General features: G+C 40.2%; 1 pseudogene; it reads left to right on the forward strand.

The window, feature by feature from the left end:
* LOC113106864 (neurotrypsin-like) overlaps window positions 1-19,522 on the forward strand; it is a 36,126-nt pseudogene that overhangs the window by 4,943 nt on the left and 11,661 nt on the right.

Below are 19,522 nucleotides of genomic sequence, written 5' to 3' on the forward strand. Positions count from 1 at the left end.
TGTATGAATTCAGACATGACTGTAGACACTAGTGTGCTATTTGTATGCTATTACATGCATGAAAAAAACTTGAAATCTGATCTTACTTTTGGAATGCAATGCATTAAATCACATTTCATACCACATACACAGTAAAATCCCCAGTGTTAATTAAACACTCTTGAGTGTGGACTCATATAAACACTAAAGCAGTGTTAAAAGTAACACTGAAGCAGAGTTGAAGTTAATGAGATAATTAAGAAGTTAATTGAGTTATGATTGACCATTATTGAAGACACCTGCTGTTAACAAGCAGAATCACCAAACGAGAAAATCACAATTTGTGTGTCACCATTATAGTGGTCAATGTTTGATTTAGTTGGGATCTTGACCCTTCAGTTATTATCTTTAGATTTTATGTGGCTGTGGTGACTGAAGTATATCATACAGACAGACCACAGCAGAGGCAATCATGTGTGCTATTGATTGTGATTTGAGCTATGTGTTATAGAGTGACCTGAATGCCTGAGTTTAGGTTTCTTTACTGCATACATAAATTAAGTGAAAAAGAAAAGTAAGCAACTCAGCATCTCTGACATAGTATGACATGTTTTTAATAGTTAGTACTACGTAAAAAAGAAATCTTTTGTTTAGACACACAGAGATCAGGAATCAGCGTGAGCATCACAGCAACGGTGACCACCAAAAAAGCATGTTGTAGCCAATAAAAACTCATCCATGGCTCCCATCATGCATTGCGGCATGAATAAATTATGAGCTTTGGGGATTTTGCTGTGTATGCATGTGGTTTAGATACAAAAAAATCGAATTAATTACATGATATGCTGATTAACTGACCAAATAAATATGAACAAATATTAATATATTTGTATTATTAATTTTTTTTAAAATAGTTAATCATTCTGAATTAATTAATTATAATTATTTAATTACCAGCTCTAAAAACAGATACAAAGTCCAACTGTATCCATTTTGGTTTTCAAATTCAATTCAGTCGTTTTAGAAGTAATCAAATCAGATCAATTCAGATAGGAAATATCTCAGTAAATAGTGTAGTAAATAGGGCTGTTAAAGGGATAGTTCACCCAAAAATCATAATTATGTTATTAATAACTCACCCTCATGTCGATCCAAACATGTAATACATCCTTTTATCTTTGGAACACAGTTTAAGATATTTTAGATTTAATCTGAGAGCTCTCAGTCCCTCCATTGAAGCTGTGTGTACGGTCTACTGTCCATGTCCAGAAAGGTAAGAGAAACATCTTCAGAGTAGTCCATGTGACATCAGAGGGTCAGTTAGAATATTTTGAAGCATCGAAAATACATTTTGGTCCAAAAATAGCAAAAACAGCATTGTCTTCTTTTCCGTGTCTGTTGTGAGAGAGAGTTCAAAACAAAGCAGTTGGTTCATATCCAGTTCGCGAACGAATCATTCAGTGTAACCGGATCTTTTTGAACCAGTTCACCAAATTGAACTGAATCGTTTTAAACGGTTCGCGTCTCCAATACGCATTAATCCATAAATGACTTAAGCAGTTAACTTTTTTAATGTGGCTGACACTCCCTCTGAGTTCAAACAAACCTATATCCTGGAGTTATTCATTTACTCAAACAGTACACTGACTGAACTGCTGTGAAGAGAGAACTGAAGATGAACACCGAGCTGAGCCAGATAATGAACAAAAGACTGACTCGTTCACGAGTCAAGAACCGTTTCTGTCAGACGCGTCCGATTCGAGAACAGGAGCTGATGATACTGCGCATGTGTAATTCAGCGTGAAGCAGACCAACACACAGAACGTCTGAACTGATTCTTTTGGTGATTGATTCTGAACTGATTCTTTGTTAATGTTATGAGCCTAGGTAAACCGAAGGCTTGAATCAAGGGCAATCATCGGCAATGATGTCATTACGTTGAGAGAACTACTGGTGATCCGAAAACCAATGCAACTGGTTCTTGATTCAGTTCGATGTAGTGAACTGGTTCAAAAAGATCCGGTTACATCGAATGATTCGTTTGCGAACCGGATATGACAAACTGCTTTGTTTTGAACTTTGATGATAAAAAGAAAGACAATACAATTTGTATTTAATTTATATGCATTATTATTCATTTTATTTTTGATATTTGATAATTCATAATTAATTAATTATTAGGAATTCATATTAATTAATTACTGAATTGACATCTCAAAAAATTATAAATAAATAAACAAATTGGAGCTATATATAAATGAGTGTTAGACAGATAGTGGCAAAGAGAGGAGTAAAGTGTCTTCTCTGGATAAAAAAATTTGAAATATTTTCTTGTTCTCGGTAAGAAAGTGAGAGACAGACAAAAAATGGAGATAATGAGAGGATGAGAGCCAGAGGAACACAGAACGAGAGGGCAAAGAGGCGTGAAGGGTGATTTAGAGAGAGAAAGGAATTACAGAAAGAGGGAATGGAAAGATCAAGATGTGAATCAGGTTGATTATACAGGCGGTGACGGGCGTAACAAATGGTGCCCAAAAGTAAGCTCTGCAGGTGTGTGAGTTTGCATAATAATCACTCATGTGAAGGGTTTCTATTGAGTGGAAAAACTCCAGTTGAATAAAACGTGTAGGTTCGAGCACACGTTTTTTGCCTCACTGATTATTGACTGCTGAACTTTGTGCTTGATTGCCTATTAATCACAGAAAGAATTATAAATATAGATAATCTCATAGCACACTCTTAATGCAGCCCTCTAGCATACTTGAAACAATTAGATTTTGGAGTGTTACACCTACAGGCTGTTTTTCTCTTTCATTTCCTGCTGTGTAATGCAGTGACCCATTTTGCCTGCAAATCAACGTGAAGGTCGTTAAATTAAAAAGATGTATATACTAGCATAAACAATTGTAATAGACTGAATCAAGGAGTGATTTTATCCTTCATTGCTGAAACGTATATTAATGCACAATTTCTGTAAGAAAAAAAAAAAATAGGTACATTAAACAATTCTGTTCTGCTCTCATTGTCCTAAATTATTAGCCATTTACTGCAAGTGTAAGAGAACACCAAGAAACAGCCAATTACACTATCACCATGTTTTGTGATATGGATTGTAACTTTGGGTTTGCTTATTATAAATTTGGATTATATTATATGAACATGCTCTTTAAAAAGAAAAACATTAATATATGTTAAAACAATATATTTAAGAGCACACTGAATGCAATGTTTTTGGGCACTTAACTGCATGTTAATTGCAATTAAATGAAAATGTATTATAATTATAAATATTTTATAATAAATGCACTTAGACGAACTTTAGAGTACTTTTTTGACCCACCTATGTAGGACTTAAACACATATTGAGAGAATTTTCTGCTTCTCTAAATGTAAGTGTTATAAAAAAAAATATTTTTTTAAATGTACACTACAATTAAAAAAAAAATCAAGTATTTTACATGTGCTTTAAAAAATGAGTTCACATCCAAATAAATCTATTTCAAAGCATGACAAAAGCATACTATAACAAAATTTGACATTATTAGAAAGTGGACTTCTAAAGATCCATTGAAGTCCTGTGAAACACGCAGTGTTATTCTATGAGTTGACGTAATTTCAACTGAAACAGGAAGACAGGGTGGGACATATCGAGCCCTGCCCCCTATTTTAAACCGCCAATAGCATTTTGTTTATATCACAGCTTTGGCCAGAGCCATTGAGCTCGGTAAAGCTGCATTTGACAGCTTATGTCAGCCACATTCAAACAGATTAGCTCTTTATATTCAATATTTAGCTGCTACTAAAGCAAAACAGTGATTATAATGATGCTGAGGATGTATAGTTTGAAAAGTGTGTCATTTATGATGGTGCATGGCATCGGTGTTATCTCTTCTTCTCGTTAGTGGTGTTTGCCACAGTTTCAGCATATATTTATAGTGGAGGGGGCGGGACGCTTTGGATTCAAGAGAGCATTTGATTGGACAGAAAATCTGCTGTGAAACTGAAGTTCAGGGTGATGTCGTCAAAATCGTTGATCCGTATTTGTGGAAGTGTGAGACTTTTTTTTTTTTAATCAATTTTATTTTTAATTTTAGATTTACAGGATGAACAATTAATAGAAAAACAATATTAAGAGAAGGGAGGAGAAGGAATTAAGCATGAATAAATTGTAAATGTATGCTACATAGCATAGACAGCTTTATACCTATACATATCCATGCATATTCTTAAATATCAATCATCATATACCTGCATACTTAAAAAGATATGCGCTAACCCCCCCATTAAAAAACAAAAAGAAAAAAAAAGAAAAGAAAAAAAAACAACAAAGCCAACTTGGTGAGGTTAATCATTCTAATAGCCATTAATGTTTACTTAGTTGAGGATGTCTTTAAATTCTTTATAAATCAACCACTTTTCCCAGTCCCTTTTAAAAGCACCTTTCTTCATTCTTAAAATATATGTAAGTTCTTCCATAACCATGATTTCTTCAATAATTCCAAACCATTGTTTACAGGAAGTGTGAGACTTTAAGTTTTGAATGCTTACAACTTCTAAATTAAAATTTTGTCATTGTTTTGATCTTATAGATAACCTTATGGCTAACATATTCATGATTTCATTGGGAATTTAAAAGAGTACTTACTGTAAGTGTGTTAAGAGTGTTAAGTGTGTAAATTTATCTGCAAGTATTTTTTTTTTTTTTTTTTGCAAATACATTTAAGATACCACTAAGTACTAAGTGTATATTCAATATTCCTTATTGCACTTTTTCACAAAGGAAGTTCTTCAGTATGAGAAGAAGCTCATCTGAATCATAATATACATAATAAACATACTGGACATTGTCAGTCTTCAGGAGGAACTTAATTCAACAGGAAGTTGGATCGTTAACAGCCACCTGCTGCGAGAAGCACCCGCACACACAAACAGCTCCCTCTGGTTTTCTAATGACTATGTACACAAATGACTCCAGATCAGCTGGAAAAAAATGGCATGTTCGATGGCAGCAATAATTGTTTTCAACACAGCAGTTGTTTCACTTCCTTTGAGTTGTATGGAACTTCAGTGATTTGAATTTTCAATTAAAGTGTTGTTTTTTTTTAAATAATACTTTCTGATGGATGTGTTCAGGGGCGTTGCTAAGGCTTGGGTGGGAGCATATTTCGGTGCAGGCTCAGGGCAAGTGTTTTTGGATGAAGTGAGCTGCACAGGAAATGAGCTTTCCATAGAGCAGTGTCCAAAAACCGCCTGGGGGGAGCACAACTGTGACCACACAGAGGATGCTGGAGTGTCCTGTCTCCCACTCACAGGTATACACATACACCTGAACAAACATGTGTGAGACTACACTTCTGTTACATTATGTGATGTTTAAATTTAAATTTAGAATAAATGCAATTTCTTGAACTCTAGAAGGTTTTTTTAATGCACTTAAGTAGGACTTTTAAGTACATCATGACACATATGTTGTCTTTGAAATGCCAAATGTACTGATAAGCATTTATGGAAAACTCCAATATACTATATACTATATAATTTATATTGAATTTTGTATGCTATGTATTTAAATAAATTAGGAAAACATTTAATTTATTATTATTAAATAGTACACTTTATAATGAAAACATACTCATTTAAGGCCTTATATTTCATTAATATTATATCTGCAAGTAGTTTAAAAAAAAAATATACGTTCATTATTTCAAGTACACTCCAAGTGGACTTCTTTTTCTCAAGAGCAACATAGTCTGATTCTCGAGTGTGTGACTTATGAGTTGATTCATTTCAGTTTATTAAACCATACAGTACTACTTGTACTCCTGATGAGACATTTTAAAACATGTTTTGAAGGACTTGTAGATGTTCATTCTCTCTCTCTCTCTCTTTCAGATGGTGCGGTGCGTCTGGTTGGGGGTGTGAAGGGTTATGAAGGGAGACTGGAGGTTCATTACAGAGGTCAGTGGGGGACCGTTTGTGACACAGGCTGGACACAGACCAACACGCAGGTCGTCTGCAGGCAGCTGGGCTTCAGGTAGCACACAGACACATGCATAATAAGGTTTTTTGATTGATTATTGACTGATTTTGCTAATTGGGTTGTGTTGATGCAGATCAGGGGAGAGTGTGTCAGCAGGGCGGTTCGGGGTGGCAAAGGGTCCCATTCTCCTGGGTGGTGTCAGGTGTATAGGAAAAGAGCCCACAGTCACACAGTGCAGCCGGAGGGGCTGGATCAAACCTGACTGCACTCACAACCAAGACGTAGCCATTGTCTGCAACTCCCAACGCTCCAGGCATGGAGTGCCCACCAGTAAGAGCTCTGACACACACACACACACACACACACACACACACACACACACACACACACACACACACGTTTTTGTGAAAAGTGTGTTCATCCCATAGGTGTAATGGTTTTTATACTGTAGAAACTGTATATTCTATGGCCCTTTACCAACCCTACACCTAACCCTAACCCTCACAGGAAACTTTGTGTATTTTTACTTTCTCAAAAAAAACTCATTCTGTATGATTTATAAGTGTTTTGAAAAATGGGGACATGGGTTATGTCCTCATAAGTCATCCTCTCCTTTTAATACCTGTGTCATACCCATGTCATTATACAGAGCTGTGTCCTGATATGTCACACACACACACACACACACACACACACTTTAACACTGCCTCATACCAAAGTCCCTTTAAGGCAAGGCAAGTCATTTCCCTCGGTGGCCATATTTGAAATGTCTATATTATATATGTGTGTGTGTACTGTGTATATTTATTAGGTATATATAAATACACCCACATGCATGTATATATATAAGAAAAATATGTGACTTTATATATTAAAAATATTTACATATGATTTAATTTATATGAATATAAATACTGTATATACACATAAATATTTTCAAAATATATGCTGTATATGTGTGTCTTTATATATACATTTTTCCTGCCTTAATCTACAATAAAGACCCAGATTCTTATTTTGCAGTTAACCATTCATGCGCATCACTGCAAATTAAATATCGGATGTACGACTTGTTACTGAAGAAGTTCTTTCACATTATTTTGCTGCTTTTCTCTTTTTTTGAGTTGTTTTCCACCTTTCTCCTCTATCCCAGAACCCTTTTGTAAAGTGCAGCAGATAGAGAAAGAGAATGTGTGTGTGTGTGTGTGTGTAATAGATCTTTTTGAGCAGCAGGAACAGACAGAGTGTGAGTAAGAGAATGAGTGACAGCACTGGAACTGGGAACCGGTGAGGAGTGTGTCAGTTACACACATACACACACTACATACTATTATTCATGTGTAAATGCCTTGCTGTGGTCCTTTTCCTGCACTCTCTGGCTGATTTAACTTTATTGACTTTGGACAGAGCAGCTGATGTGTTCAAGAGACTCCCTTATAGAGCAGATCTCCCTGTTTAATTCATCTTACTCACAGGGATTCAGATCAGAGTTTGTCTGTGTATAATATAAAGAAGAGAAGACTGGTTTTTAGTATTCTCATCAAACACATTTCAGTATTCTTTTATATGGACACACACACACACACACACACACACAAATCTAAAGGGAATACATCGAAATGGGTGTATGTGAAACACTCTGTCATGTTTGTTTTAATTAATAAACAAACTAGACAGACTAGACGTACACTTATATTTTTTCTATTGAGGATGTACCCATATTTTTCTTAATATTTAGCTACCTTTTGGGGACAATTTGTTTTGTATTTCTTTTTTTATTACTAAGTGTTTCCTCCTGATTTGTGTCTTGAAGTAATCTTACACGCATACACACACTGTCACACCCTCAGCTCGTTCCCTTAGCCCCAGTCACCATTGCCAGTCACCATCCACTCAATCTCCCATGCACCGCTCACGTGAACCGTCACCTGAATACTGATTACCTGCACCTGCACCAGCAATCACCACACCTTTAAATACTCACCTCACTCATTCACTCACCGGCTGGAATCAAGATTACATGGACGCTCTTTGTGGATCTTCTGCCTGCTTCTTGTGGACCGTATTGTGACTCTGTGGAGATTCAGATACAGCGATTAAGGGAAGTGACTCTTTGTTGTCAGGCCTAGCTTTGTGCTTGAACTCACCTATTGATCAGTGCTTGAAGATTCACCGTCTGTGACCACACTTACCAGCTCTGTTGAAATCCTATGTTAATAAAGCTTCACGAAAGTACTTACCCGTCTTCTCCTCTCCTTGTGTGGATGTGACAGGATTCCAGCCCCGAAAACAGAACTTCATATCTCCCATGGATGTTAACGCTGCTGCTCAGGGAGCGGCTTCGGACCCGTTCACCGAAATGGTGACTGCTCTCCGCCAAGTATTACAGTCAGTTTCACCACCCACCGAAACTAGTGCTACCACCACCAACAGCACGCCCCTTGCACGTCCCGCGTGCTATGCGGGTGAACCGAGTGGCTGCAGTGGGTTTATTCTGCAGTGCTCACTGTTCATCAACGCAAATACCAGTAAATTCCCCAATGAGGCCACCAAAGTCGCCTTTATGATCTCTCTCCTCACCGGACGAGCGCTACAATGGGCAGAGGCCCTTTGGAACTCCCAGAGTCCGGTTCTATCCTCATTCGACGCCTTCGTCACCCACCTCCAGGAAGTGTTCGGGGTGGCTCTAACTCCTCTTTCAACCCATGATGAACTCTTAAATCTCCGCCAGGGAGCCACGGAAATACATGACTACACTCTCCGTTTCCGGACATTAGCCGCCACCAGTGGTTGGAACCAAACTGCCCTGCTAGCTGCATACCGTAAAGGTTTAAAGCCCCAGATCAGAAAGCAAATGGTCATTTACGACGATAATGTCAATCTCGAGACGTTCATCAGAAAAACTATAAATGTTGCTCAACACCTCTCGGCCTGTGCCTCCCCGGCCTCATATACCATCTCTCCATCAGCCAGAACGCCCTCGCCCCAACGAGACCAGGAGGAACCCATGAACACCGACTCCTACCGCCTAGATGCCTCTGAACGGAGACGCCGCATTCAGCAGCGGCTATGTTTATACTGTGGCGAGGCCACTCACCTGATCCACGCCTGCCCGGTCCGTCCGCCTCGCCCAATGGTGAGTACAGTTTCCATTACCCCATCTGTATCTCACATACCTCATATCAGAGCCCAGATCACAATTAACTCACGCAATCTTTCCATCCATGTCCTGGTGGATTCCGGAGCCGCAAGCAACTTCGTCTCATCTCACTTCGTAACCAAGCACCGTATACCCATCGTCCAGAACGAGACCACTTACCGTATCACTACCATCCAAGGATCACCATTGGGCGGTGGCAAAATAACTAAAAGGACACACGAGCTGGAGCTCGTTCTGCCCCACGGACATCGGGAACAACTGGCCCTCCTCGTACTTCCTCGCGCTACTGTTGACGTCGTCCTGGGTAGGCCGTGGCTGGCCCAACATAACCCACAAATCAACTGGAGCACAGGGGAGATCCAGGCATGGGACCCGAGATGCCAGAGTCACATTCACCATCCACCAGTCCAGAATTCACAGTCTGCGCCGCCGCACCTTCAATTGCACTCCACCTCCATGGGTAGACCTGCCCTTTACTCCTCCTACTCCGATGTGTTCAGCAAGGAACAAGCCACCCGATTACCACCACACCGGCCCTGGGACTGTTGTATCGACCTGCTGCCAGGTGCCAAGCTACCACATGGGAAAATATATCCACTCTCCCGTCCTGAGCAGGTGGCAATGGAGGAATACATCCAGGAGGCTCTCGATCAGGGGTTCATCAGGCCGTCCACATCTCCAGCTGCATCCAGTTTCTTCTTCGTCCCCAAAAAGGATGGCGGACTTCGACCATGCATCGACTACCGAGTGCTAAATGACGCCACCGTCAAGTTCGCCTACCCGTTACCACTCGTTCCGGCGGCTCTGGAGGAACTGCGGGAAGCCAAGGTGTTCACCAAACTCGACCTCCGCAGTGCCTACAATCTGATCCGTATCCGAGAGGGAGACGAGTGGAAGACTGCCTTCATCACCCCTGCCGGGCACTACGAATATCAGGTTATGCCCTATGGGCTTGCTAACAGTCCATCCATCTTCCAGAGTTTCATGAACGAAATATTCCGTGATTATCTCCACCAATTCGTCATTGTCTACATAGACGATATCCTGATCTACTCCCGGAACATAGAAGAACACCAAACCCATGTCCGCCACGTTTTACAACGACTCCGAGACCACCACCTCTACCTAAAAGCTGAGAAGTGTGAGTTTCACTGCACTACCGTCTCCTTCCTCGGATACGTGATCTCTGCGGAGGGAGTTCAGATGGAGTCAGCCAAGGTAGATGCTGTGGCCAACTGGGCGGAGCCCACAACGGTGAAAGAACTCCAACGTTTCCTTGGCTTTGCCAATTTCTATCGGCGCTTTATCAAGAACTACAGCCTGCACTCGGCTCCTCTAACATCCCTTCTAAAAGGAGGTCAACGCCGGCTGCGCTGGACACCCCAAGCTCGAGAGGCCTTCAGCCATCTTAAACACCTCTTCACCTCGGCACCCATTCTTCGACATCCTGACCCGTCCAAGCCGTTCGTCGTAGAGGTTGATGCGGCCAATCACGGCATTGGAGCCGTGTTGTCTCAAAGGTCTGGTGAACCTTGCTCACTCCATCCGTGTGCGTACTTCTCTAAGAAACTCTCTCCTGCCGAATGCAATTATGGAATCGGAGACCGTGAGTTGTTGGCCATTAAACTCGCCCTTGAGGAGTGGCGGCACTGGCTAGAGGGAGCTCAGTTCCCATTCACTGTTGTCACCGACCACAAAAATCTCCAATATCTGCAGAATGCCAAAAGACTCAATGCTCGTCAGGCTCGGTGGTCACTCTTCTTTGCTCGCTTTAATTTCCAGATCACGTATCAACCCGGTCACAAGAACACTAAAGCAGATGCTCTGTCCCGTATGTACTCACCAGATCCAGACACCAACAAGCCTGATTCAATTCTACCACCCTCCGTTTTCCTCGTGCCTATCCTCTGGCAGATCGACGAGGAAATTCGAGCCGCCACCCTCGAGGAGCCTGCACCTCCGGAGGTACCCACGGGTCTAATGTACGTGCCCACCAACCAGCGACTCCCCCTACTGGAAAGTACGCACACGTCACCTGGCTCAGGACACCCTGGCAGCAGGCGAACCCTCTCGCTCATCCAGCAGAAGTACTGGTGGCCTAACATGGTTCGTGACGTTACCCGGTACATCCTCGGATGCTCGGTCTGCGCCGTTACCACCACACCTCGTCAACTTCCCGTGGGTAAATTACAACCACTACCCATTCCTCGCCGACCCTGGACCCATCTAGGGGTGGATTTCGCCACTGACCTTCCCCCCTCAGGGGGGTACACTACCATTCTAGTTGTTGTTGATCGTTTTTCTAAATTCTGCAAACTAATCCCATTAAAGGGTCTTCCCACAGCGTTCGAGACCGCCGAAGCCCTCTTCACCAACGTGTTCCGGAATTATGGCACTCCAGAGGACATTGTCTCGGACAGAGGACCTCAATTTGTCTCCAGGGTCTGGCGAGCGTTCTTCCAACTCCTCGGAACATCCGTCAGTTTATCTTCTGGATATCACCCTCAGACCAACGGCCAGACCGAGCGGAAGATTCAAGAGATCTCACGGTACCTCCGTACTTACTGCTCCCAACACCAGGATACCTGGAGCCAGTATCTGCCGTGGGCTGAGTATGCCCAAAACTCCCTTCGCCAAACCACTACAGGCTTAACCCCTTTTCAATGTGTTTTAGGCTATCAACCACCGCTGTTTCCCTGGTCAGGAGAAGTCTCTGAAGTGCCCGCGGTAGATCACTGGTTCCAGGAGAGCGAGAGGGTGTGGGACTCAGCTCACGTCCATCTCCAGCGGGCAGTTCGGAGACATACAGAGACCGCTAACCGACGCAGGTCGCCTAATCCCGTCTATCTACCTGGAGACAAGGTTTGGCTCTCCACTCGGGATATCCGCCTCCGACTGCCCTGCAAAAAGCTGAGTCCCCGCTACATAGGGCCGTTCACCATCCATTCTCAGATAAATCCCGTCACCTACCGCCTGGACCTACCACCACACTACCGGATCTCACCCACGTTTCACGTCTCACTGCTAAAACGTCACACTGATCCAGTTTCTCCTTCCTCCACAGAACCAGAACCGCCTCCCCCTCCAGACCAACCCGAAATCCTCGGAGACAACATCTACCAGGTCCAAGAGATCCTCGACTCCCGGCGGCGGAACGGCCACCTGGAATACCTCATAGATTGGGAGGGGTTCGGTCCCGAGGAGAGGTCGTGGATACCACGCAATGACATCCTGGATCCGGCTCTCCTCGAAGATTTCCACCGACAACACCCGGACCGCCCGGCTCCCAGAGGTCGTGGTCGTCCCCGTCGCCGCTCTAGGATGCCTGGAGTCACCCGTGGGGCGGGGGGTAGTGTCACACCCTCAGCTCGTTCCCTTAGCCCCAGTCACCATTGCCAGTCACCATCCACTCAATCTCCCATGCACCGCTCACGTGAACCGTCACCTGAATACTGATTACCTGCACCTGCACCAGCAATCACCACACCTTTAAATACTCACCTCACTCATTCACTCACCGGCTGGAATCAAGATTACATGGACGCTCTTTGTGGATCTTCTGCCTGCTTCTTGTGGACCGTATTGTGACTCTGTGGAGATTCAGATACAGTGATTAAGGGAAGTGACTCTTTGTTGTCAGGCCTAGCTTTGTGCTTGAACTCACCTATTGATCAGTGCTTGAAGATTCACCGTCTGTGACCACACTTACCAGCTCTGTTGAAATCCTATGTTAATAAAGCTTCACGAAAGTACTTACCCGTCTTCTCCTCTCCTTGTGTGGATGTGACACACACACACACACACACACACACACATACTGTGGCTTCCCCTGTCAAGTTGATGGCTTTATGAAAATGTGGTGAGTGTGGATCTATGGGAAACTCTCAGAGCTTAAATAATGTTTGCTTTTCATTGAATGAGCTAAAAATTCAGTTCCTTTTTGCCTGTGAGCCACATGGAATCCATAAAGGTCTGTGCCCACAAAACTCAGATTTCCACATGATCGGAAAACAGACATCTCAGCATATTCTCAGCTTCGTTTAACATTTAACACTCAGTTTAATTTATAATATTATTTTTTACTGTATTTTGATCCAATTAATGCAGGCTTGGTTAGCAAGAGACTTCTTACCGACTCCAAACCATTGAATGGTAGTAGTGTGTGAGAATGAAAGATGGATGGCCAGTGTATATATACAAACACTCAAGTTCTCACTCTCGACATGCACTCAGTAGAAACATGTCCAAATAAATAAAATCTTCCTGAGTGTGATTTTCGGAGTGTTTTCATGCCGTCTCATAGACAGAGCTGATGACAACTTGAGACCATCTGAAAAAAACATTTCAGCATGTACGGATGTCATATGTGAGTTCATGTGTGTGCCGCTGGTGCTAAAGGCATTATGAAATAAATGTTATTTAATAAAAAAGTTATAGAATTACTGCTGACAAGTGAGAAATGAACTTCAAGCTTTAGGAATGATTAGTATTGCAGATGGTCATAAAGCTGTATGTTTTGTTAACATTAGAATATGTAGCAGAGCGATAAGCCATGAGAAGCTTTGCACTAAGTTACGGTAAACTCAGGCGATAGTATTAATAATCAAAATGGAAATGGAAAATAATACAAGCCTGGCTGTACATGCTAGTTACGGAACAAAGCAACTTGCCACGTTCATGTAAGATTGAATTATTTTGCATTCGTGAGTATGCATAAATTACTTGTCCAATCAGAATTTAGAGTCAGAGCTGTCAGTTTCATAAACAGATTTTGCTGTTAAATTCATATTAACGGTGGCTGCAGATGTGTATGAATGTGTGGTTAGTAAGTCTTTTATTTTGCACAGAGAGTGTCGCTGATGTTGCTGACGGTTCTGTAGCTGATGATTGATTGTGTTTATGTGTGTGTCTGCATCAGTGTTATGTGTAAGTGGAGACAGGTGTTCCATGAGTGGAGACCTACAACTGTCCCTCCAGGGCCATGTCTTTTTTGTATGTCTCTTAACTTGACTTCTTGGGTTTGAACTAGATATATTTGGCCACAGTTCATCAGTTTTGGATGACTGGCACCTGTTTCAAAATCTACTGACATCCTTGATATTCCAAATGATTTGAATCTTCAGTAAATATTTTCTGAAATGGTTGCAAATTCCATTTTTGGCAATTTTATGTGTCTCATCTGCATTCCTTAAAGGGATAGTTCACCCAAAAATGAAAGTTCTGTCATAATTTACTAATCCTAAAGCTTTTCCAACCCTGTATTAACCCTGTTTCTTTCATCTGTTTAACACTAAAGAAGATATTTTGAAGAATGTTGGTGACCAAACAGTTGCCGGTAGCCATTGACTCCCATTTTACGTGAAAAACACAATGGTAACCGTCAACTGTATGGTTACCAACATTCTTCAAAATATCTTCTTTTCTGAATGCATTCAGATTTCAATTGACATGAGGGTGATATAAACAACAGAAGTTTAATATTTGGGTGAACTATGCCTCTTTGATAGATTATACATAGCATATCATGCATATATATATATATATATATATATATATATATATATATATATATATATATATATATATATATATATATATATATATATATATATTATACAATATTATATAAGCAGTCAGCTGCTATTTTAAACCTACAGCTAATCAGATCCATTCAGATGTTTAACCGCTGCACTGCCACCTGTTAATCAAAGCTAAATGCATCATGTGTGCATTCTTATATTTAGTTTCACCTGTCTGTCAGGTGTACCTGTGAGACTGGTGGGCGGAGAGAATGAGAGAGAGGGGCGTGTCGAGATCCTGGTGGGTGGCCAGTGGGGAACGGTGTGTGATGACGGATGGACGGATCGGGATGCAGAGGTGGTGTGCAGACAGCTGGGTTACAGGTGACTTCAACATTTCAGGGTCATCTGAGCAGACTTCTTATGTTGAGTCATGTCATGCCATTCAGAAATCTTAATCAGATTACCTGATAAAATAAAGCAGTAAACAAACTAAATGAGTAAGGTTTGATGACAAACTTTGATATTGGCCTGAAAAAAGTTAGTTAGTTTTCAAAGTTTAGACTTAATTGTCTTCAGTATTTAAACAGCATGGGTTGCCATTTGGAGGAAAACAGCAGCCATCGAAACCATCTAACAAACTATTTCAAAAAAATAATCTAATCAATTTACAGATTAAGTCAGGAGTCATCAAACTTGGTCCTGGAGGGCCGGTCCGATGACATGCCTCAACACACCTGTATGGAAGTTGACAAGAGTAAACTTTTGCTTTCCGTTGACTATTTAACTTGTTCCTCTTTCATCTCCTCAATCTGGCAACCCTGAGGAGGATTTGGGAGGAGAAACAACTCTCCAGTGTTTTTGTACTGCAGTACCAATTACAACCACTAGCTGTCAATGCACATACTGCACCATAGTTGTTTTATTTTAGTGTCGAATTTTAATTGAAGTATTTTAAGTTACGGTTTTCAACTAATATTTCAACTATATTTTAGCATTACATCAGTTACTGAAAAAAGAAAGGAAAAATGTTAGCAATTTTGAAAAGTACAAAAATGTAATGAAATGTATCTTTTACTGTCATTCTTGTAAAGTGGGCTGGCTAAAGCTCGTGTAATGGCATATTTTGGAGAAGGTGAAGGCCCTATTCACACAGAAAACATAAAGTGCACAGGAGAGGAGCTTTCGCTGATTGACTGTATCAAACAACCATTTGGGACACACAACTGTCGCCATAGTGAAGATGCCGGTGTTATTTGTAACTATGGATTACAGAAGGATTCTCCCGAGGTCAAAGGTGGGACATTCTTCTTCATCCAGCATACAAATGATGTGAAACTGGCAAGGTTTAAATGGATATTTAACCAAAATTTTCCCTGAACATAATTAAAACACTGGGGTGGTTTAATAGCACCAGAAAAAGTAGGATTTGCTCTAAGTGTCTGAAAAAGAGCAGCGTAAACATCCTGTCTGAAAGAAAAGAAATTCATATGGAATTTTCATGTTAGGAGGATTAAATGAACATTATCTAATTCACTGACTTAACTGTAATTGATGGTCTGTAAAATATACATTCTTAGGGCCTAAAATATACACTCTTAGAGCATCTTTTTTTCAAATGTGTGTATGTGTGATTCAGAGTAATGAACATATGGCAAAAAACACGTGTACACCTGTCTTCCAGATGTGAAATCTATAAATCGTGAAAGATCTTGAAATTGTTCCCAGATCTCTGCCTTATAAATGCCTTCGAATTAATGTCATTAGCATATAAAAGTGCACCAATCAACATTCAAATCCTTTACTTGAGAAAAGCCAGAATTGCTTAGATTTCCAGTTAACTCCTAAAAGTGTGTACGTCTGCTTAGAACCTGGAAAAGTACATTTCCAAGACATTTGCATGAATTTAAGCATACACACACACTCAAACTCTCAAATGTGAGAGTATGCATGCTTTACAGATGATGTTAGATGCTACATCATGTAATTAATTGGATAATTTAATATAACATGACAGCCCTAATATAAATACATTACTGTAATAAGAAGGAGATTTCTAGGCCTCATCAAATATATATATTTATTCATTTCTTTTGATTGTCTGTGAAATAAGACCAAGGCAGGTGTTCCTAACAGATTTCGTGACACGCATGGTTTATAGAAATCTGTGTTTGTATTATGTTGCAGAGGCAGTGGGCTCCATGTGTGGTCTAAGACCCTCTCAAACCCGTCAGAAGAGAATAATAGGTGGGGAGAACTCGCTACGGTAAGCAGAGAGGGACAAAATGTATACAAACATCTTTGACATAACAAACGATTCTTGAGAATAATTGTATATGCGGTTGGAATGAGAGAATGATTGTGTTTGTGTGTGTGTAGTGGGGGCTGGCCGTGGCAGGCAGCTGTGCGCTTGCGAGGGTCTCAGGCCGATGGACGATTGGTTTGTGGAGCCACTTTGATCAGCAGCTGCTGGATGCTGACCTCTGCTCACTGCTTTAAGAGGTACACACAAACAGAAATATGGACAGGTACATCTTCATTCTCTATCACATCTGCAAAGCATACATAAAATCCACCCTCCTACCCACACACACAAACATATACACACACTACTTTGTTGCGTTTCCAGTTTTCCACTGTGACTCACACACAGCTAGATAACACGAAATAGCCTGAAATACAAACAAAACATATTTCCAAATTGTCCATTTTAAACAATAGAGCTTCTTCCCACACTTCCTCGGTATTCTGTGTCTAGTTATGTAATCATTTTTTGTGACTTGCAAATAAACACTATTAATCATTCCAGCTGCAAAACAAATTAGTTGATTTATAATTAAAATTCAGTGAGATGCAGAGCAAGCTAACCACATTTTTTTCTATTCAGTAAAGACACTGTATATAAGGAATCACCTTTCTGTTCTGTTGTTGCACAACAAAGCGTAAAAATATCTGATTAAGTAATATACAGATATAGTTTGTTAGAAACTTTTTTGTTGTACAAAATTGTTAGATATAGTAAACTCTCTAAGCATCATTAAAACAAAGTTTAAATAAATATACTTGAAACTAAATTACATACTTATGTAATAAATATACTGTATATATTTTTTTCTTTCTGAAAACTAATTTCCAGTCAGTTATATCCTTTTAGTATGTTTCATATAAAAGACAAAAGCGATTATACAATAATACAAAACATAACAGCGAGGAACAATTAGCAGAATCCAGATTGTGTAGGAAGCTGTTGCAATGAAGTAGTAAAATAACTCACTGTAAACTCTGATTACAGCCTTTTAAACAATTTATCAGTTAACCCTTTTTAACTCAGTACTACAGGGGCTCCACAAATTCTACAAGGTAATTTTTACAATATGCCATATGTAATTTATTATATTAAGAAAACCTCAAACAGCTTGAATTACAGTAAAAGCTAAATTTCTGCTAAATGTTTCATTTGGTCTCTCAATATGTTAAAACTTATTCCTATTTACAAATAAAATGTAATGTAAAGCTTAAAATGATAGTTTACCCAAAAATGGAATTCAAATTCTGCCATCATTTACTCACCCTCAATTTGTTCCAAACTTGTATGAATTTCAAACAGTTTCTGGTACCCATGGACTTCCACAGTATTTTTTTTTTCCTTCAATGGAAGTCAGTTGGGACCATCAAATGTTTGGCTACACACCTTCTTAAAAATATCTGCTTTTATGTTTAACAGAACTCATAGGTTTGGAACAACATCAGGGACGAGTAAATGAAGTCATTTGTGTGGTTGACTTCATCCCTCATTTTTTCCACTATTTGCTATTCCAAATATTTTGGAAACAACTCTCTTTTCCTTAAATCTACACAAATGTGGAGTGCCTTTCTTGGACGTTCTTCTTCTGGAGCACTCTGTGCAAACTAAATCATTTGCTTAAAGTATTTGTAGAAAAGATAACCCACATTTGTCTATATTGTCAGATATTATGGATAAGGAGAAACTCTCAACTCTCTGTTGCAAGGCAATGATACATCCCATCCATCCCAAAATTACACTACATGCAATTAGCCACAGACCCTTCATGCATCGTTTGATGAGTTTTTTTACCGAAAGGATAAAATGTTATAGCTATTCACATTAAGGAAGAAAAATAATAATAGGAAAAAAATAATAAAAACATGTCCACACAAACACTTCCTGCTTCCCATAATTACCTAAATGATCTGTCTTCAGTTCAGTTCAGACCTGTGCTGTACTTCCACATTACTGTGAAAAATGTTTGTTGGTACTTTCCTAAACCATTTAAGGTTTCATTTAAAAAATAGGGTCTCAGTAGATACTTTGGCAGTGCGAGGGCTTTAAGTAAGATTGAATCTGTTTTTTATCAACCAGTCCAAGCACTGAGCCTTCAAAATATGATCCATGACATCAGACTACTGCTAAAGTTTCCTCTCGTTATATGCTCTCCCTTACACACACACACACACACACACACACAAACACACAGCTATAAATCTAGATAGCTTTGTGGCCCCCTCCCTCTTATTCCTCAGACACATGCACTCACTTTTTCAAGAATGCAATTAATAGCATGCAGAACATCATAGTAGTTGTTTTAAATCATTTGAGATCCTTTAGCTTAAAAAGACTAAAGTTAGTCTCTCACTTCCGAGTTTACGGAGAGATACATGACATTTGTGCAAAAATAGAATGTACAAACACACACACACACACACACATTAGTGCTAAACTATTTTTATGCTGTGTGCCCAGTTGTTGTTCAACATTAATTAAACTCTGGGGTTTCAACCGGAGTGGTGTTAAAGGATTTGGAAAGCCATGCGCTAATGACGGAACTGCCATACGTACAACAGAAGAGTTTGAGATCTGTCAAC

This window comes from Carassius auratus, chromosome 1, assembly GCF_003368295.1.
Source record: "Carassius auratus strain Wakin chromosome 1, ASM336829v1, whole genome shotgun sequence".
NCBI lineage: Eukaryota > Metazoa > Chordata > Actinopteri > Cypriniformes > Cyprinidae > Carassius > Carassius auratus.